Source organism: Idiotropiscis lumnitzeri, chromosome 17 (assembly GCF_059441095.1).
Source record: "Idiotropiscis lumnitzeri isolate Australia: NSW breed Sydney's pygmy pipehorse chromosome 17, RoL_Ilum_1.0, whole genome shotgun sequence".
Taxonomy (NCBI): Eukaryota; Metazoa; Chordata; class Actinopteri; order Syngnathiformes; family Syngnathidae; genus Idiotropiscis; species Idiotropiscis lumnitzeri.
Genome location: NC_142407.1, coordinates 14356546 through 14378975, shown reverse-complemented (window position 1 = coordinate 14378975; position 22430 = coordinate 14356546). Strand labels below are relative to the sequence as shown.

Below are 22430 nucleotides of genomic sequence, written 5' to 3'. Positions count from 1 at the left end.
GAGGCCGATCTTTATTTACACAGCGGGATTTACGGCGGCCTCGCGGGCCAACCGTGTGGCACGGGGAGCCACATCATTTCAAGCTCGAGTGCCCGCCGTGCCATCAAGTGCTCGGCCCCCGCCAACCTCAACCTCCCACCTTTAAAGAAAGAGCACAACTCCGGAATACCAACAAAACCTTCTGACCTTTCCCGCGACGGAGATGCAGAGCAGCCTCTTCGCCAACCACCAGCAGGGCTTAAACAACACTCCAAAAAAAAAAAAAAAAAAATGGACTTTGGAATATTTCCCATGCGAGTGGCTGCTCTACTTTCACCGCGGGGCCTTTGAACACATCACAAGGCCATGTTGCACAGAGTTCCCGTACGCCGCTGCACGATCTGGAGCGCGCCGACAGGTTGCCACTCGGAATTCAGCGCGGTCAAAACGGAGAGAACGGAATTGGAATGCTTTCCCGCTGACAATCGTGCAGAATTTTAAACCACTTTGGCGGCACAGTGGAGTCGTGGCTAACATGTCGGCATCACAGTCAAGATTCCGGGTTTGAGTCTCCGGAACGCTGGCGATGGTGTAGCCCACCTTGCGGCCCGAGTGAGCTGGCACAGGCCCCAGGGAAGCGACAACTTGAATGAGGAGGACATTCTGGTGGGTCAACTCATTTAAGAAACATAAACATGTGCGATATGTCCTTGGTGACTCACTTGCCCCACTGCAAGCAGACTGTAACGCCGTTACTTTTGAGTAATATGACCAATCAACGATTCAACAGGTCAAAGCCAAATTTTGTGATTTGTCCTTGGTGGAGGTAAGACAGCACAAGCCCATTTTGCTCAAACTGCTGGGTCACTGCCCCGCTGCATGCAGACTGTAACAGTGCCAATTCTGTCATTTTTGGCAATCAGTCAACCTAAATCAAATCAAATGTAATGTAACGACCATTATTTTATTATTATTTTTTTTTAGACATGGTCCTTGATATTTTTACTGCTCGCAATTTTGAGTAGCATTTGCATTATCTAGCTAACAGGCTTAGAGGTCCGATCTTGCTGAAGGGCAGCCAACAGACGCTTGCGCGAAGGTTACTGGAAAATAATAGACGGCAAGGCTCTAATAGAATCTGCGTGTCCTCACGTCTAGTCTGACTTCCTCCAAATAAAAACACACAACGGGCGACGGCAAGGGCGCCGCTTCATCCCGTCTGAAAGTCAATTCAGGAGTCGAGAGGAAGAAATTAAAAGTGCAGCGGCAGACTCGTCCAGACTTATTTTCAGCTCGCGTCAGAATGGAGAGTTGACGCCATTTGCGACCGTGACGCGGCGGGAAGAGAGCGATAAAGCCTGGCGGGACGACACAAAATCTAAATGTCGAAGAGAAAAATGGATTTCCACATTGTGAAAAAATTACAAAAAAAAGCTTTTCTGGTCCTTTGGGACAGCGGGCTAGTGAAGTAATTGCCACGATTCCACGTAAGCTCATTGTATCAGAAAGGCACAGCAAAGAGACTTTTTTTTTTTTCTCCGCCAGCTAATGCGCACTACCTGCCAGTAAGAAATAACAAGTGGAAAGCCGTCTGATTAGCAGGAGCTAACACGAGTCCACGTCGGAAGACGCGGACGCAGATCCGGAGCATGCCGATGCGCAAAGGAGATCAACTGGGGAAAAGCATTCCTTCTTTATTTTATTTTTTTTGTACAGTATGAATAGGCTGGAACTGCATATACATGAATCATTCTCAAAGATGTTCTTTCCTTTCACTACGCCAACAAAAAAAAAAAAACATGCGAGCTTTCATTCACCTTGTGTTTTTTTTTTTTCCCAAAATACTGTACAACGCTCCCCCTTCCGCCAAGGTCTCCTGAGGATTTAGCGATCCCCCCCCCGCCCACGGCCCGCCCCCACCAGCCCCTCAAGCCGCTGTGCACTGGAGATAAAAGTGCAGCGGATGGTGTTCTGATTGACGGGAATCAATCGTAAAAGCCACTACGCCGCCAACATTGATCTTCCCGACACGAAAATAACAAACCGTTACTGCAGGAGAGTTCAATCGAGTCGCACGCAGACGCTATCCAAACGCTTTCGTTATTTTCCATGCGGACGGAGAATATTTTTAATTTGTGACCTACACAAAATGTATTCTTAGCTTCAATACGATATTAAAATAAATACCAAGGATACGATTCATCTGAGCAATAACGTTGACTGTGAAAAATTGGAATCACCATCCCGTTGGCCCCAATGCACATGGACTGTAACATGGAAAAGTGAGGAATTAAGTCTGAGCTGCAATTTGATTGAGTTCTCTCATGAGATGAAGATGTTAGCATACCGTAAAGGACATCGTGTTCGTGTGAGCATTGGAAAATGACGTCAAACACGCACCGTAACCTGAGTGTGCTAACGACAGCTAGCTTGCGGACACGACTGAGCGTGTCAGAAACAGCCACAACGAGCTTCCTTTCTAGATGATCGAGAAAATCAATTGTCGACGATTTCGTTGGCACAATTGATTCAGCAAAAGTGCCGAGTGCAATTGAATGCAGATTTTTAAAATCCAACCAGGCAAGACGTGTCAAGTGCGACGCTCAAGTCCAGGTCAAATTTCAGTCCCGAGTCCGAAAATTGGCAACTCAACTGCGTTTGTCGCGCGTCGGCCGACACAAAATGGAGGCGCTGCGATGTCGCAACAAAGCGGCCCAAGCTCCCAGGAGGACGAATGAATGACAATTACAGAAACGGCGCAGAGGTGACCCGGCCTCCTCTCGGCTGACGCGGCGCCAGCAAAGCGAGCGAGAAAGCGAGTGCCTCGTTGTCAACGTCAGCGAGCGGCAAAAAGGTTCCTTCACGGGTCGTTGTGCGGCGTCGGCTTTGTTTACTGGATCTGGAGATGTGTGATAGCCGACCATCACCGCGGGATTTCATTATGTTCCAAGATGCATGCCGGCTGTGGAAGAAGCTGGAGAGGAAAGTTGAAATTAAGAAAACGGAACAGGATTTGTCCGCGCCAAAGTTAGCAGGATAGTGCCTTTTTAATTCGATTAGTTTGATTTTTTTTTTTTTTTTTTAAGAAAATGCTTCATTTTAGTTTATTTTTATACATTTTTTTTTTTTTTTTTGGAAACTGCATTTTTGTAGCTGCCGCCCGCTTTTTTTGGGCTCCATACCAAAATCCAACGCGTTCTACTCTCTTAAATAAATTTTAATCCAATTTAGTTAAAATATGACATTTTGAAGCAGGAGATAAATCCCGTGTGCGGTAATTCATTTCTAAAATGCTAAATATTTGCCGGGAAGTCAGTGAATGCCGTTTGACTAACTTCCGGCCCGCTACTGTCGGCTGATAAGACTTATCTCACTTAGCCGAGCTCCTTATGAATGTTAAGTAAGTAGCCTCCATTTTTCCCTCCATCTACATTCCGAGTCTTCATAAACAAAGAGCTGATAAGCACTTTTTAGTCTTTTTTTTTCTAATCTGCTTTGATGCAGAATTAATTAACATGACTTGAACTTTTGGGGGCGGATCCTTTTAGGGCAAAAGGTTGGAAGTGGGAGGATATTAATAAAACATAAGTGAGGAAGTCTAAGAATGAGGATTGCTCGGAGGGATATTGCAATAAAAAAATCACGTCGACTTTTTGGTGGCAGATTGAATTTTCCATTCAAACAAATTCTTTTTCTTTAGTTTCTTCATCATTCAAAATTGTTCCTAAACACAAACAATTGGTCGTAAGGACTCAAAGTCTCAGCTCGACGATAAACTACAGTGTGCCATGAACCAAGGTCGGCATTCTCGTCTCAGTCATCATTGCCCGTGGTTGAAGGATGAACGTAGACAGCTGGAGGGGGTCAAAGGTTAAGGAGGGCAGGGGTGGGGGTGGCCAGTGTTGGGACCCCACTGAGGATCTCCCACTTGCCCACCCTCTGGTTTTCTGATACCACGGTCATATAAAAGGACAAAACGCAGCAGGCTTGCCACGTCGGAGGCCAAATTAACCTTCAATAATTCTTCATAGCAGAGTCAGCTGGACCAAAAGGTTTCGAAGAAACCTAAAACATTAGCGCTATTTAGCAATGCATCTCCATTTCCTGCGTCGACATCGTCCGAAGGAAGTCTCGCCTGCCGTCGGCGCCGCCGCAAACGCGTGCAACGCTTCCGCTGTCACTCAGCCTGACGAGCTGTCGGCCTCTCTCGGAGCTCGTCGGATTGAAGCCGAGGTAACGAGACGCCGTCTTGTCGCTCGCACGGGAGTTTAGAAAAGCCGCTCTGATGGCTATGCGCCCCGACACTACTCAAGCGTCACAATGTCACCGAAAAAAATATTACTCAAGATCAGTTTGAAGATTAACACGGTGCTTAATTGTAGGGAGGAGTGATTCGATTAAAAAGTAGTGCAAAGCAAAGTTAAATACGAGTGAACTGTACCTGAGTAGTAATTATTTTGTGCAACACTAGAGGGCAGCACGACTTGAAGAGTTTTACTCAAGTGTCAAAGTGTCATCGGAGCGAAGTCACTATTTCAATGTTACACTCATAAATGAACAAATGGCAGAGAACTTGTAGGATAGTTATCGCGGAGAAAAATATTAATTTATATTAAATGTATAAATTTACCAACAAAACAATTTAAGATATTTAAAAGGAGAGAAAAAAAGAATTTAATACTAAAAAGCAAAGAAATAAAAAGTAACTTACTAAGATCACAAAAAAAACTAAAGGAATTTAGATGAAAATATTTTATTAAAGTGTATAACATGCAAAAAATCCAAACAATTAGTACAAAATATTAATACAAATGAATACTTGATATTCATCTATTTAAAAAACTTTTTAAATTACATTGGAAATATTCATATTATTATAATTAAATTTCTACAAAAATCTGTTAAAAAATGGCTAGTAGTCTACTAATTGCGTGGCACCATTTTCTTAAAAAAAAAAAAAAAAAATTAAAAATAGAAAAGTCTGCTAACTCCCTCCGCCGCCCCCCCCAGAGTCCCGGCTTGCAGTCATTTTGCTCTTTGGAGGATTTGTCAGCATATGTCATCAGTCGAGCAGAAACGAGGCCGGAAAGGAGGACGGCAAATATTCAGAAAAAAAACAAAAAAAAAAAACAACTTGCATCCACTTTTCCGGACTAAATAAACGACTAAACGTGAGCAGGATGTGGCGTGTGATTGTGAAGCGAGAGTGCTCGTAAAAAGAGAATCAGTATTCAACGCGGACGAGGGCAATAAGAGCAAAGCATAATAGAAGCCGTGCAAATAAATGAGCCGCTCACCATTCATCGCCGACGTAGCGCGGCATGCCGATGACGGATTTCAAGTGTGCGGCCGGCAGGTGCATGCCGGGAAGCGGCGTAGGGGGCCCTCTGGGGGGAAACAAATTACCGCTGAAGGTGCGACTTTCCCCGCCTCCGTCCGGGACCGCATTTTTACAACGCCGTTAAATCATCTGGCGCTGGCTCGCCGCCCGTGATGGAGGGGAAGCTCTTTGCTGCAGATTTAGAGCTCAGGACGGTGTCGAGATGTATATTCACTTTATGGTCATTAGCCCCAAGCACTGGCAAAAGTCGCCCTTTAGTTTTCCGGCTCCCCATCGAATTATCAGGGCTACCGGCTCAGTAGCGCCCCCTGGAAAGATTTTAAAAAATAACATTAAAAATCAATCCCGGACACCAGACAAGAAATTTTGATCCGATCAAAAAAATTCTCAATGACCCGTAAAAATGAAGTCCGCCATTTTGGTTTGAAATATTTTGGAGGGAATTCAAAGACAATTGGAAAAATTTTGCCTCTGACACCAGTTTCACCGATGGACATGGAATTGAAAAAAGCCTTAAGAAGCCATGCCAGAAATTGAACAGGAAGTCCATTTTTTTTTTTTCAATTCCCGTAATTGAAGGCATGACAGGACACACGAAAAAGTCCCCCCAAAAAAACCCTGACACCGACTCAAAACTTGCTGGTCACGTCAATCGTAGCATCCTTGACAAACGCTACTTCACAAATTCTTTTTGCCGAGGCTGTGCGGGTGGAGCATGCTGTCAAAGTTTGATGATAATTTCAAGGATGCGCCACAAAAAAAAATGGGATGCGAATGCCCCCTTTGTCGCCGCTTGCAGCTTTAATTATGATTTCTTTCTTCATTTATTTTATTCAAGCTCCTCATTAGTCACTCATTCTGGTGGCGACAATTTAGCGCAAATGAGCACAAGTTGCATAATTTCAGGCCGGTGTTGCAGCAGAAAATGAGAACTTAAATGATTCATTACTGTATTTTGTTTTAGATTGATGAAAGCAACATGAGAAGGAGCGGAAGAATTGTTTATCACATTAGAAGGTCGAATCCAATTCAAAACGGCTTCCCGGGAAGTCTGGATCGGCCTGAAGGAAACGCGTCCGACTTTTCATATGCACCGCAGCGCCACTCCTGGGCGTGGGCACACCCCGCAGTCGGGGGGGCAAGGTGAGCAGTGGCTCACCTGATTTTAGACAGTCTTGCTGTGTTTAAAGTTAGCTAACGTATTGAAATTAACGGGAGGAAAAGGTGGAAAGCAGGCGGATCACCTTGTGAAACATCTCACTGTCAAAAGCTCCTCAGATGCTTCAACACAGATTTCTTTTCTTTTTTTTTTTGCCGAGCAGTCATATGATAATTGGAAGGCAGCAGCCCGAGGAGATGCCGGGAGACAGAAAGCAGATTTTGCCAGGACTTGACAGCTGAGAAAAAAAAACAAAAAAAAAACAAAGGAGACACAGATGGATCCTGCAGAACAAGGGTGGGCAACCTATGGCCCCTGAAATAAAAATTAAAAAATGAAAACAAAGTACAGTAAATTGTTAAATCAATGTAATGATACTAATAAATAGTATGGTAAAAATAAATAAATAAATAAATAAAAAAAAAATTAAAAAAAAGGAAAATTAGATAACAACAGCACCTCACACCAGTTTCACGAAATTGGGTCCACATGCTAATAAATTGCATGGAAAAAGTCTCAAGGACCCGCGCCCAACAATGAAAAGGAAGTCGGCCATTTTGGTTTGGGGCAAACGGCCTCAGATGCACTCCATGAAAAACTGAATCAACCCCTTGCTCCAGTTTGTCCAATCAACACGAAATGGGATGAAAATGTCCAACATAATAAGACCCACACCCCAAAAAGAACATGAAGTTGGCCATTTTGGATTGAAGCTGAATTCAGGCGCTCATACTTTGAATGTATCCAACTGAACTCGAAAGGAATCATTTTTGTTCTAGCTCTAATCATGCTTGAAAATCTTCTGTAAGCGTTGACCAGGTCAACACTGTAATTACTAAATTGTTCTAAATGTTCTATCTGGATAAATAAAGATTAAAAAAAAAAAAAAGAAAAAAGCAAGTTCCTCCTCAGTTTTACCGACCAGCAGAAAATTAGCCGTGCGTATCTATGATAATCACCTGGCTGGAGAGGAGTGCAAAAATTAGTGAGTTCTGAGGCCGGAGGAGCCCGCCAAAGAGATAACATTGATATACTGTCGATATTTGGCACGCGTCCTCGAGTCGTGTGGATTTATATATTCAGCAATTATCGACAGGCCAATTGTGGGAAAAGAACACAAATGGAAAGCAAGAGGAAACAATGCCTGGCGAGGCAGACGGACGCCAGGTTAGGCGCTTTGGAGAAACAATAACAGGCTCCTCCATAATCCCGCTTTTTTCCTTTTTTTTTGTGCTGTTGAAGATAGCGGCACAGGATTCTCCAGCGAAAATTAGAATGCAAAGGAAAGCCCTTTTCCTCCGTCTGTCCGGCCCAGCTGTGTTGTACCGTTTTGTCGCTTCTCGTGAAAGGAACGCGATGAGAAAACAAACGCTTTCCTTGTACAAATCCCGACTTTCATTTGTCCTCTTTGTGGCGGTGATTAATCAGCGGCAGTCTGCCTTTTTTTTTTTTTTCCCTCCCCCTGAGCACCTCACAAATTACCAAAGAAAATCCTCCCCAAAAGGGGACGGCGCTTCTGGTATCGGTGGATTTACGGCATTTTGCGGCGCCGGTGTTCTCGCCGCCCATCAATCGCGCATTGTCGGCAACATGGAGGGCTGCCGATTTTTTTTTACGACAGCGGCAGTGCGTTTACAACATGAGAGCATCGCGAGGTGGGACGTGAGCTAGCTTGCGCGCTAACGAGCCATAAATTTTGGAATAAAAATATGTGAGCGAGCATTAGCATATTGGAAAAAGGCCCGTGTTAACACTTTGTTGGGCATGATGTGGAATATGCGGGAAATCGATATTTATGGCGTTGAGGTTTAGGATGCGATTAGCTAGGCTACGCTAAAATAAATAGCATGTGTGTTCCAATACACTTTATAACGCAGATTTTTTTGGGGGGGGCCTTTTTATTGTGCTTTGCTAGTTATAATAAATGATACAAAAAAAAAAAAAGAGCCAGATTCAGAAAAGGGAAAAGCAAAAAAAAAAAAAGTTTGGCAGTCTATACTCTCTGTATAAAGGCCAACATGATTAGCGAAATTATGCTGAAATTTGCTACATTGAAGACATTTCCTGTCCAAATGATGAGTAATTATCGGCTAAATGGCTGGAAAGTGACAGAAGACCAAGACGTCATGGAAATAATCGTTTCATTTCCAGTCAGAAAATAACGAGAATCAATTATGAGCAAATAATTACCAACTTAATTCTAAGTAACTACTAAGAGAAAGAAAGAACTTGCAAATTGGCTTCAAATTGGGGGGTGTGCTCACTTATGTTGCCAGTCTGTGATGTCATTTTGAGAGGAAATTTAAACTGTTCTACAAGCTGACGTACTTTCAGTGCTGTCCCATTAAAAGATGAAATATTTTGGGGTGGGGGGTGGGGGGTGCTCACTTTTGTGAGATATTACTGAAGCGCGGACCATTATTCCGTCGTCCTTTCCCTGTAGGGAGGGTCCTCCAGCTGGAGGTGAGGTAGGTGACGGCTTGGATGATTCCGTATGCTCCTTCCAAGCTTTTATTCGCCATCATCTCGCCTCCCTCGGACGTACTAAACTCCCTTAATTAGACTCCAAGACTTTATTTCCCTTCCTCCTCACTTCTCCCTCCCTCGCTCGTTTAATTCCACGTAGTAAAAATCCAAGCAGGGGCCTCCAGTCAAAAGCAGCTTTTCCCGTTTTAATAGGGATTCTTTAGATTTTTTGGCACCTGGTGCAGGTTACAGGTGCCGGCGGAGTGACTGCAGGAAGTGAAGGCTTTTGGTGTTTTAATGAGCTCCGGTGGAGTGCTTCCACTTGTTGTTTTTGGAGAGGCCAGCTTGATCCACTTGGAGGAGCGGCGGATCGAACACCCCCGCACGCAAACGATCCAATGTCGCTGTGATGAGAATGAAAATTTTTTTTTTTTAACACTACAGAGTGTCACAATTTTGGTGCCAGGGCTTGAATGCTAAATGCTAAGCTAACTGGCAATATTCCAGCACAAAAATTTTTAGACCGTTTTTTTTTGCATTTTGAATATTTTTTTTTTCAGTTTTTGCAAAAGGAAAACAACAACGGAAACCAAATGGTTACTTTGAAACCAAGATACATACCAATCTATGAATTAAAGATTGATACTGTTGAATGCAACAGCCTCCATTATTCCTCCTCCCAAGCTTGAATTAAGGTGATTAAAGATGTTTTTCTCCAAGCTACTTTGTTGTTCCTACAAAGCAGATTGGGAGGATTTAATTGCTTCTTCATTACAATCGCAAAACACTTTGGCCATTTGGGCGTTGTTGTTGAAAGCGAGCATTTTCATCCTGCTGAAGTTTTGAGCATGATAGAAGCAAGATCCTAAAATCTTGACAGCAGCACGTCGTTTCACAGCGCAGCGTGAAATTTGGCAGCCGTGTCTAACACCAGTGGACCCCCAAAAAAAAAAAAAAAATTGCGATTGATCCTGCCTGAAAAGACAAGAAGTTTGCCAATTGGCTTTAACGCAGCCGTTCGAGGTTCATTTTGTGGCTTTGTAATATAAAATTTGGTAGACATGTTTTCCATGAGCCGCCCCACAAAAAAAGAAGAACCGAGACCCAAAAAGACACAGGGAACCTGCAATTTGCAATTTTAGAATCATTTTGGCTATTTGCAGGTCAATAACACACCCACGGATTTTTTTGTGGGGAAAATTCTGCAGGCATTTCTTCCACCAGTAGACCCACAAAAAAAGTCTCAAGAAGCTAAGATTTAAAGGACACAAGAAACCATCTCAGGGTTACTTAGTCCAATTTCCAAGATGGCCGTGCACTCTGGGTTTTTTTCTCGCCAATTTCCCAAAAATCCGGTCGCTGTGTCTTTCACGAGTAGCCCCACAAAAAAGCCTCAAGAAACCTTACCCCAAAAAGAAACAGACACAAACCCGTCCTTGAGAATTGTTCCAAACCACTCGACCGTCAAGAGGAATTAAAATTTTCATCATCGCATGCATGGCGTGACGCCAAATTGTCGCAAGTTAGGTCGTACGACAACGAAAAATCTACAAAAAAGTGAAGGAATTTTTCATTTTTTTTTTCCCCTGAACATGAGAGAGGCTCACTCGCTCACTCGGAGCAAGAGCAGCTGCCACCGCGACACTTGCTGACATCTGCGAAAGTCGCTTCACATCTGCTTGTCAAATCGGCGGCAATATCAAGACAAATCCAAGGAGCTCCGAGCGGGTGCGTCCATATATTGGATCCCTCGGAGTGCGAGTAGCCTTTGCGACCACGCTACATCGTGTCCCAATACAGATTGCGCATCCATATGCCATGACGTCGAAAAGTGGACATGTGCAGGATTTAAACCCCTTGGCAGCCTCACCCGTGTGCATCCTGCCGTGTTAAAATGGAGGGAAAAAAAATAATAAAAATTAAACTTTACAAAGAATTTAATCTCCCTATTTGTTCTCAATTCTCTCCGTGTACAGTATTTTCCAAACATTGATTCCGAGACATTCCTCTGTCACAATTCATTCCCGTCAGACTGCTTATTGCTTGGATTAATCGCCTCCTGCCGACTAAAACGCCGCGCTGGTATGCTCCGTGCGTGCTTTGCGGTTTGTCAAATTAACCGACTGTGGTGGAGGAAGACAGAGGCCCAAAGAGACTGAGAGGGGAACCCCATCGATTTTTGATTATTCGTGGCCCAAGGTCGCCAAGGGGGGGGCGTCGCCACTTTGACAGCCGCAAAAATATTCCGATGCAATTTCCAACCTTGGGTCAAACGACAGTCGTCATTATTGAACAATCTTGAACTTTCTGAAGAGCACACACACAATAGGCTCACGAAACTAGCGTCGATGTTACGATATTTATAACCCTTCAAACATATATTTGAACACAAACGGTGCAGCAACACATGTAGACAGACGATACAACAACACTCACGAGCATAAATATTTTATCCTCTGCAAAAAACGTCTTATTACCGCTGCTGAGTTGTGACGTTCACAATCTTTGCGCTGCAACAACAAATCTGAGTGTATTACAGCGCCCCCAAGTGGCCAAGGCACAAACCAGAAAGCAGCCAGCCCAAATGTTTCATTCAAAGGATGCAAAAGTTGTTTTATTATTTAAATTCTAAGAATTAAATTTCAAGGCACCACCGTACACGGATTCACGCAACATGTTTCGGGTTTGAGATTCGAGTTGGTTTCAGGTGTTAAAGTTAGGAATGAAGGTCAAGATTGACTTTAAATTTAGGGCAAAAAAGGTTTAGCGCGACATTTAGGGCTGGACAAATGAAACATTTTGTAGAACATCCAACCCGAGAACCTGTTCACGGTGGTCGCAAAACAACGCCTCGAGCGACTTGTCGTCTTTTAATTCACGCCAAAGCGGCACGACTTTAGAAAATGGGGGGGGGGGGGGGGGGGCGCACGTCATCCGAAACAAGTCTCTCGAATTACATTTGACCGGCGCGTCTGCATGAAAATGATACGCTGGTGTTATTGTGCACACGGAGATGGAAATCAAATAATGAATGAATTTTACAACCCGGCTCGCTTCATTTTCTCCGCAGCTCGGCGAGGGAGGGGGGGGGCACTCGAAAGCAACAGGACGACGGTGATGTAACAACCGGCCGCAAAGCCACACAATAAGAGTCGGTAATGTAGCGGGGCGGCGTGTCTCCCACGTCTCAAGTGGATGTGCTCCACACAATGTGGTGTTATTACGGGGATTTATGAGCACACAAGCACAAAATCCACAAGAGAGGAAGCAAATGTGTGTGTTGGGATGCGGCGCCGCAGTCCAACCGGGGACACAAATGGATTTTACTGGACTATTCATTTCCACATTGTGGTTCTGATGATGCGTTTTGGGTTTGGGCTTTGAGCTTCCATTTGAAGGTTAGGCTGACGGGTTTGGTTTCGGCGTGAAGGTTTGCGTCGGGGTGCTAAGCGGTCGCAGTTGGTCGCCATGACGCGTTTTAAGATTTAACGGTCACGAGAGGTGCATCGGCTCGACTGGTGCAGGAAGCGTGAGTTCCGTTCCCGCTTGGCAATCGGGAATCGATCTGAGAGGAAATGTCTGTCTCTTGATGTGCTCCGCCACAGACCGGCGACCAATCTTGGGAGAAGTCTGCGGATCGGTGAAGGCAACGTCGGGACATGTCGTCCGTTTGGTGAAGTGCGAAACGTCGTAAAATCTGAACCATCGTCGTGACGTCTAGGGGCGTGTTCGGACGATTCAATGTACAATCGGGTCGGGCTGTCAGGTTAAATGATGACCGTGATTGGCTGTTAGCTAGCGAATCAGTGCACTGGACAAGAACTGGAAGTGACAAAAGCAGAAAAACGGTGAAAATTGAAGTGGTTTCGCAAAAAATGAGACAGAAAAGCAACGAGATGAATTAATCACTCTCATTCACCAAAGACCACCGTTATTGGACATCACCATCAAAGGTTGCGTGCCGACTAGCGCCGCCGATGGCATGGAGGGGTACTGCATCTCACTTTTTTTTTTTTAAACTTTTTTCACACTGTTGTGATGCCATTTGGAACAAGTCAGCAAGTTTGAAGTCCTGCCAAGCACGTCACGAAGTTATACTGCAACTCTGTAATTCGCTAGCGCATGTCCACCGTCAATAAGAATCAGCAATCCCAATATTTCTATCCAGCGCGCGTGTTCTTTTAAGTCAAATCAAAGAAATACAATGTAGTGGCGGTGGGGAATCGAAATGAAATGTTGATGAAGCGGCGCGAGCATACGGGAGGCTCGTCCATGATTTATCGGCACGGTTGCGGGTGAGCCCTCCGCAAGTTGGAGTGGAGTTTTGATTTTCTTATAAAGTTATCAGGAAGGTCATTTTTAAGGTCTGAGCAGCAGGTAGTGGAAAAGTACTCTTGAATTTTTTTTATTTTTCTTCTTTACGCGGAATAAATTTGGGAGTGCTCAAAACTCACTCAGGAGCGGTCCACATGCTGGCTGTCAAGTCGGACGTTCGGCGTGACGCGCAAAACAACGAGGCACTCTAAAGCAACCGCACCAGCTTTTGAAGTTCAGGTATATTTTTTTGAGGCGGAAGTAAAGCTTGCTAGCAAAGCAGAAGCGCACAAAATTCAAAGAAATGGTGCTCAAGTTCTAAAGCGTGTGTCCCTGAGTGCCACTTAAGTCCCGCCCCCTAAAAATTGAGGAAAACTGAAATGGTGAAAATTTAACACAAAATTTTCACAAATCTCTGAATTCACTTTCAAAGGTCTGGGAAATATATGAAAATTTTGCAAAAAAAAAAATCTTTTTGTTGGTAATACAACAAAACTATATTGTACGTGAAATGATGCCTTATATTGTGTAAGTGTCATAACTTTGGACGGACTTTGAGTTGCCAAGCAACATCAAATTTCACAAATTCATGAAGGTCGAACACGGCTGCTTCAAGAAGTATCCGTCTATTTTTCTCGTTTTTGTACTTGTAATTAAAGTGTAGCCGGGAACCTAAACGTTCTTCCGTTTCAAGTCTTATCGTTCATAATGAGCCGCAGTGGCGTTGGACATTCAAAGACGGACTTAAGGCTTCCGCCTTCAACGCCGCAGATCGCATTAGCAAAATAAAAGCTTAGGCTGGCAAAAACATTTTTGTTGACAGGCAACAAAAGCGGCGGCGACAAATCCGCTGTTTGGACTCGCCTCGCTTTTTTTTTTCTTCCCCCCGCAGCCGCGCGTTAAATATTCATGCCAGGCAATTTTTCATTGTTCACGTCCTCGCGTTTGGTTTTCCATTCATGCGCTTGTTTTACTTGTCGCGTATTAGCCGCGTGCCAAGCATATAGTGGCACCCCATTATCTCGACTGTAATTCGATGACAAACACTTTATTCGTATATAACGTAGAATTCACACGATGCTGATATTATGTACGTTTGTAGTAATCTCACGTGTCTAACGTAACGACCCAAGCCGGAAATTGAACCGGAAGTCGGCCATTTTGTGTCGGAGCAGCCATTTTGGACAAATAATAAGTCTGGCAAATTTCGTCACGTTGAGCCCCGATCGGAATGTTGGGCGAGACCAAATTGGCGTGTTTTCGCACCTACGCCATCTAATTTGGGCATTTGTGAGCAGAAAAATTAGTTATCGTGGTTCCTTGTTGGCTTTATTTCATTTCTGGCGGATAATATCGGGCGGCCATTAACTCATTCAATCCATAACATACATACATATACCTTTTGAAAAACGTAGTCCCCGCCTCCCAAAGACGGATTTATACGTCTTAGCTATTTTTTTTTTTTTCATCATAGCTCTGTGTTTTTCTAGCATTAGAACCGAATATTTGGCTGGCCTCGCAAAAATTTGTCAAAATCCAGAAAAACGCTTGGAATGAGGGCTTTCCTCCAGTAAAAATGGGTGGCATTAAATGAGTTAAAAGTGATTTTAAAATCCATCGTTCCCGTTTGAACGCGCTCCTCATGACACGTTGAAAGTTGCCAAGCGTAGGAATGACGATGACAAGTTTGTTATTTTGACAGACTTTCCTTGTTCTGACTTGGTTTGCAATTCCCTCCGAGATGGACTGCGCATATGTAATTAGGCGTAGCATGAAGGTGTGTCGGCAATTCCGGCAGCACGCCACGAGTGCACCTTTGCTCAAAAATCCATCATTCATGCTTTCTTGCTTTTTTTTTTTTTTTTTTTCCTGTCACTGCGCCGCTTGGATGTCTTTCCCATCAACACCTGCGCCCTCCATCTTCTCACTTGAGTGTCTTTTGTTTTGAAGGCTTGGTTTATGTTTTCTTCATTTTTTTTGTAGTCGCAGGCAACTGTTGATGGATTCGTTGTTCTGTGCCAAGAAATATTCCAGAATGTAGCGAGAAACCAAACAAATTCCCAAATTCCTCAAAATGTTCCAAAAAGTCAGACTGAATTTCACGTTTTCCAGATCATTCCGAAAATTTACCACAATCCGCACAAAGTCTCAACTTGACATTTCTAAATTTCTATTTATTTGAAAATGATTTCATTTCAATTTGCAGAAAATCAAAGTTATTTTCATCCATCTTAGCTCAAGAATGAGCGCTTTGATTCGTTTCTTGGTGTGAAGCAGCATGAAAACATTGACAGAGCTCGGATGAGGACAAATCTGCTGAGACTGCCTCCAAAAAACTAAAAAAAAAAAAATAAATAAATAAAAGCCAGTATGTCATTTTGGAAGGCATCTTGAAAGCGAGTCGAGCAAAACTTGAATGCAACTGCAAATATTAATAATTAACAATTCAGTGCAAATCTGCTGCATTTTTCATTCAGTCAGAAGTAAAAAAAAAAAAATCCTCTGCCTTCCGATGCTGAACTCCAATATAAAGCGCTTTATGATCACTTGACTGACCACAGACCACAAAACAAAAGTCAGGTGCCGCATGCAGAATAATCGACATCATTTAAATGCCAAATGTCAATCGAAAACTTCACACTTGATCGAAGATAAGGCGACAAAAAAAAAAAAAATGCTTCATGCGGAAAAGTCCCCTAAAATGCAAATGCAGGAGTTGAACTGCCGATTGTTTCAAAAAAAAAAAAAAAAAAAACTCAACTACCTGCAGACAACACCACAAAAACCATCTTTTTGCACAACGCCGGATTTAAAACGCAAACTTCTCACAGCGCCTGCAGACCCGACCCCACAAACAAACCAAAAAAAACAAGCTCAGGTGCCGGATGCCGAAAAAAAAAAAAATCCTCTTGCAGCTTCTCACTGCCCACGTCAGCTGCCTCTCTCGCTCTCTCGCTCTCTCGCTCGCTCTCTCGCTCTCTCGCTGTCCGTCTGTCGAGCAGAGACGACACAGTGATGCTCATTGCTCCAAACGCTGAATGATGCATAGCAAGCAGGACGGAGCAGCACCAGCCGTGACCAATCAACACGGCGCCAAGAGTGAGGTTTCACAACAAGCAACTTCATTTTCAAAATACAGCAGCAGAGTCCAATCAGAACCACTTTCCATTGAGCCAAAAAGCCTTACCTCTTAGTCTGATGCCAAAAATTGGCTGGTGTGAAGCTGCGTATTTGCGTTTTTTCTTTTTGTCTTGAGATGGCAAGTTGAAGAAGTCCAGCGGGAGATTTGTTAATTCCTTGACATGCCCTCTTCCTCAAATGTGTCCAAACTGGGAGTGGGAATATTCCTGCTCAGAACTGAGCATCCCTTCAGTGGCGAGCCCGAAAATGACTGCCGCTCCAATTCCGGCAAAAGGTTCCAATTGTGGACGGGAGACAAAAAATGTGTCGTTCCAAAAACATGGCTCGAGTTTGTTTGTTTTTTAAAAAAATAAAGAAAAGAGCCGCTCCTTGGCTTGCATTGGATCTTCTTCACAAGTCTGCACCGGCAGGAGAGAGAGCGTGGCAGAGTGTGAATGCATGTGTGCAGATATGTGTGTGAGAGAGGGAGTGCGTGTGCGTGTATGTGTGTGTGCGTGAGGGGAATGGAGGTGGAGTGCAGCGGGAGGCGACGAGCGCCAAGTGGATCCGGACAGCGATGTGAGAGGCGAGACGAAGATTTCTTTGGGAGGTGGGGAGAGAGCGAGAGAGAGAGAGAGAGAGAGAGGCAGGAGCGACTACATTAACAGAGACGAGGATGGAAAGCAGCCTGAGCATTTATTCGATCCATCTTAAGGTCCTCGTACTAGTAAGACGATTCAGTGCACTAACTAGAGCCAGGAAAATGAATTAAAAATAAATAAATTAATTAAAAATAAATTAAAAAAGAATATATATATATATATATATATATATATATATATATATATATATATATACACACACACACACATATATATATAGATATATATATATATATAGGAAAATAAATTAAAAATAAATAAATTAAAAATAAATTTTAAAAGAATATATATATATATATATACATATATATATATATATACACACATACATATATATATATATATATATACACATATATATATACACACATGTATATATATATATATATTTTTATATATAGGAAAATAAATTAATTAAAAATAAAAAATAATATATATATATATATATATATATATATTTATTTTTAAATAATTAATTCATTTATTTTTTATTTATTTTCCTGGCCCAAGTGGTTCTAGTTAGTGCACTGACTCATCTAAAGATATAGTGGCAATATAAAGTCTACACACCCCTGTTCAAAAGGCAGGTTTTTGTGGCATGCGAAAATGCAAGCTTTTTGGGAAATATTTCTGCGATAAGCTGTGCAAATCAAAAAAAAAATGTTTTAAGATATAAATTTATAAAAAATGGGCTAAAGAAAAAGGTTTATTTTTTTTTGTCCAGAGGAAGAGGGCAGGTTGAATGTGTGCACATGCCTGCTTAGGACACACTCATAAAATGACTAATTAGTAGGAAAGTAGTATAATTGCATGACGTCTTTACAAAGTTGTCAATTTGTGCACAGTTTTGCCTCGTTAGTGTGCCAAAGTTGTCCGACTCAACCCGCTTTTGCCACAAATGACCTGACATTTTTTTTTTTTTTTGGTGCAGCCTCACTCGATCAAGTTTAGGACCGCATGACCCCATGGAGGCAGTAAAACGTGCGTGCGTGGGCGTGTGGGTGTGTGTGTGTGTCAGTGAGGCTGGCGCGTTAACAGCAGCTCCTCTTGCCAAGGGTCATAAACATCGATTAAAATATTTAAAGAAGCACAAGTTGAGGAAGCGCACGCTGAAAGGGACTCACTCGCGCACACACACACACACATACACACACGCACACACTTTGACTACTTAATTTGAAGGGAGAAGTGTATCAAGATCAATACTTGTTTTTAAAGCAAAGGAGGACAAATGCAACAATAGACAGCGGGCTGAAGTCTACTCTCCTATGATGAGGACATTTAAAAAAAAAAAAAGCCAAACCTGTGATGTAACATTTCAAAGGCACGCTTCTTTGAACAAGCGTGGCTATTATTAGCATCTTGCTTTCCAGTTGGCCGTCACCACAGACAAGGCAGACAAATGAAAGGAATAATTAGTGCCGACCGGTTGCTTTGCAAGCCAACAATATTCACGTCAGTCAAGTCATGATTTCATCTTGTAATTCATCCTATTGCGGAAATGATCACGTTAGAAAAAGTTGAGTTGCCAATTATTGATGATTTCAAAAAGAGGCGGGATGGGGATGAAAAAAAAAATGTGCATTTTGAGCGCTGGCCAGCATCATTACGACTGAGCGTCTGTGAAAGAGAGCCGATAAAAAAACTCTTTGAAACATAACGTAGCGGGCGGGAGGAGGGGGGGGGGTTAATTATGCATGCGAGCCGAGCCATTGTCGGTGAAAGTCCTCATTTTAAGCGGCAGTCATGAAGACGCCATCGGGGGGAACATGTATGTGCTTTTGTCGTGTAGGAGGAAGGAAATTATACAAAGCTTTTTCACGTGGAATTTTTTTTTTTTTAAAGCAAGAGAGATTCCTCATGGTTTTGCAGATTAACGTGAAAACGAAATCACTGACATGATAACGTTGGGACACTGTGCTTCGTTTTCGGGCTTTCGGGCCATCGCTTCTTGTCACAACCCTTCAACCGGGTGCCTCATTTGCGCTTTGTCACGATCTTAGTCAGCTCGTGCTTCTTTTTCGTGTCGCACATCACTTCCACGCTTTGTCGTGCTTCTTTTTTCCAGACTTATCGAACACCGCCGCCACAATCTCACTGCGTGTCTCTTTTTCAGGTTTTGGTGTCACAGCAACCGTCACACCACGCCCTCACGTTGATGCGCTTTCCCGCAGTGCTACTTCTTCCGAATGCCACCTGACTGAAATAAACGTGGCCTGTTTGCAAAAAAAAAAGGGGGAGACAATAAACAACGCTTTGAAGCACCAGAAAAGGAAGCCCGGCTTTCGTGCCGAACATTAATTATGCATGCGACGCTATGAGTCGACGCGGAATGTATGTTCTTGTGACGCGTGGGAGGAAGGGAATTATGAAAGTCATTTTCATGGATTAACAAAAGAAAAGAAAAAAAAAAGATTGAGTGTCGTTTGGCGCCGTGCTATGAAGTGATCCCGATTCTTTACAGTCGCGTACAGATGATTGCGAAAATGAATCACCAGGAGCAAAGTTGCCTGATGAATTCATCAGCACGGTTTCAGGCGAGTCGCCTAAAACATCGGCCAAGTATTGATTTCAAAAGGTGATTGGGAGAAGTAGCGAGTGGTGTACCGATGGGGACGCCAGTTGCGCATTGGCGACCGGCCGCTCGTCGGCCAACGGCGGCTAGTCGGTTGAGCGCACAGTCAAGTGGAAAGACTCCATGCAGAGGAATTTTCCGATGCTTTGCCAGTTTAGAAACAGGTGGAATTTTTTTTTTTCATTCCCGGAAATGTCAAAACTATAAATTAAATCATGTCTAGACTTAAGAAATTTAAAATATTTTTTTGGAAAGTTTGAGAACACATCTGTGATTAAAAATGGCTGTTGAGCAGTGTTGTTGATTCTTATTTTTTTTAATTAATTAAAATTATTTATTCTTGAAAGCAATTGAATCCATATTTGTTAAAATATTTACTATTCAGGCACAGAATAATGTCTTATTATTATCGCCAATATTTTATTTTATTATTACCCATTTTAATTCTTTCAAAAATTAATTCATGAATTTATGAATGAATGAATTTCATACCCCTCGATTGACATGATTGGCATTGTTCGGAAAAATAATAAACGCAACAACCTGCAGTCTGTTCATGCTCTTGAGATTTTTTTTTCACCTGTATAGCGCGGGAAGGGGAAAAAAATGTCCTCCGACACCGCCGTCTGTTCATGCTGCTGTCATCCAATCAGTTTGCGTTATTTGACGGCAGGACTTGCAGGGGATTCCCCCCCCCCCCCGCCTCCACTGGGCATCGAGGAACTAATTGATCCGAGGCGATGGGGGACTCCCCGGATGATTGAATGTAATGACCTGTGACCACATGAGGCGGCTCATCGGAAACGGTAATGAAGCCCGTGATGAGGAGGAGGAGGAGGAAGATGATGGAGAGAGGAGTGGTCACAATATACCAACAACATTTTGTTTTTCTAGCGAGGACCTTTTAGAATTTTTAATTTTTTAATTCAAATGTAAAAAAAAATAATAAGAGTTAGGCTTGGTGCCGAGCAGGATGGATGCGTGAAATGACTTCGGAGAACTGCCTCAACTGTGGATAATCACAAGGAATCAAAATGGAAATGGAACTCATCCCCCACCCTCCCTTCATAGAGAAATTGCAGATTATATATCAAAAGTTATGCTAACGCCGTTAATGTGCCGGTAAGCGCGCCGTTTAAAAACAATGTGGAGATTGCGAGCTCGTGTGCGTTTTTCACGAATAACAACAAAGTCACACAGACGGATGCGGATGGATCATTCTGCCACCTTTCCATTTGACTCGGAGCCGGTCTCCATTTGCCAGATTTGTGAGGCAGAACGCGAAGGCGAGAGCAAAGTTAATCAGAACGCGCGAAGCTGTGAGAGAAGAAAGACGGCGGGAAGGAAAGAAAGAAGGAAAAGTTGGAGGAATGGCGCAAAAATTAATAGCTTGTTCCAAAGGTGAGACATGGACGGGGAGCACTTGGAAAATAAAAGTACGATATCGTTAGCAAAAATGCTAACATGAAGGGGACGCCATATAATTTTTAAAATTTATTTTAGTATATATTTTTTTTTAATTATATGTTCTAGGCAACCCCATTACGCAAAACATGCTATTCTGAAGAAAAAAAAAACTGAATTCTATGTTTGGCGTGAACAAGTGACCCCGCCCCCCCAAGCGGGTTTGGCTCTCCTTTCGCTGCCATATCAGTGACACCGTGCTGCGCCCTTGCGGGAGCAGCTGGAGGACATCTCTAACAAGCCAAGTGTCACACACCGAGGTGTAGATGTGCGAGCGGCGAGAAGGCAAGATGGTCTCGACGGGAGCCCAAAAGTCACCGAGGGATTCATGATAATGATACCGGGGCTAAAAATAGCGCCTGCTGCATCAAAGACAAATTCTATTGGTGATCTCGCTACGGTTGTCGTACGTTAGCTAACTCATTAGCTAACACGCTAACGAAATCCAAAAGGCCGTTTGTGGTCTAAACTTGTTTTTTGGGGGGGGACGTGGATTTTTGTGGATGTAGAACACATTTTTTTGGGGGGGGAAAAGCTTCGTGGTCATAGGACAAATGTTTTCTTTTTTCGGGTGGAATTTTTGTGGTTGCGGGATAATTTTTTGGGGGGGGTGAATTTTTGTGGTCACAGAACAGATTTTTTTTATATTTTTGGGCAGACTTTTGTGGTCGCAGAACACATTTTGGGGGGGGGGATTTGGAGGTGCATTTTTGTGGTGGCAAAAGACATTTTTAATATTTTTTGGTTGGATTTTTTTATTTTTGGAGGTGGATTATTGTGGTCAAATAGCACTTTTTTGGGGCAGAATTTTGTGGTCGTAGAACAAATTAAATTTTTTGGGGTGGATTTTTGTGGTCGCAAAACAAATTAAAAATTTTTTTTCATGGCAAATTTTTGTGGTTGCAGAAAAAAAATTGAACTTGTAAGCAACCAACCAACGCGACTATTGCGCTTAAACCTTTGCGATTGCGTATCAGCGACGTGTCCCCGAACACATCCTTGCGCTAATCGTCCGCCCGCGCTTTTGCGGCGATGCTGCGCATGCCACGTCGAGTTCTACTCAGGCAAGCTAGTACACGTTTCTTGACATTTCTCGATGTCAAAACATCACGGCCTGTGCAAAAGGCGAGGCGAGAGGGGGTAAAATTCTTTTCCATACGCGAGAGGATTACCAGGAGGTGGCAAGGAAGTCATGTGCTTGCATTAAACACCTTTAAAGCTCATTTACGGCTTGTTCTTTAGTCATGAGGAGATTTGTCTTTTTTTTTAGGGGGGGGGCGTAAACCTCGACACTTTTGGTGAGGGGGGGTTATTCCCTGGTGGTGGACTGACAGGTTGGCTTTTATGTGC

At 43.2% G+C, this 22430-nt stretch overlaps 1 protein-coding gene across 3 annotated transcripts in view; it reads right to left on the bottom strand.

Annotated features, from left to right (window-relative positions):
- sgcd (sarcoglycan, delta (dystrophin-associated glycoprotein)) overlaps nt 1-22430 on the bottom strand; it is a 95505-nt gene that overhangs the window by 67278 nt on the left and 5797 nt on the right. For 2 of the 3 annotated variants that reach the window (XM_088280022.1, XM_088280020.1), the window contains exon 1: nt 16447-16940. The exons of the other annotated variant lie outside the window; for it this stretch is intronic. The gene's annotated coding sequence lies outside the window, so the exon portion shown is untranslated. Of the gene's footprint in view, nt 1-16446; nt 16941-22430 lie in introns of those variants that run through there. 3 annotated transcript variants of the gene reach the window in all.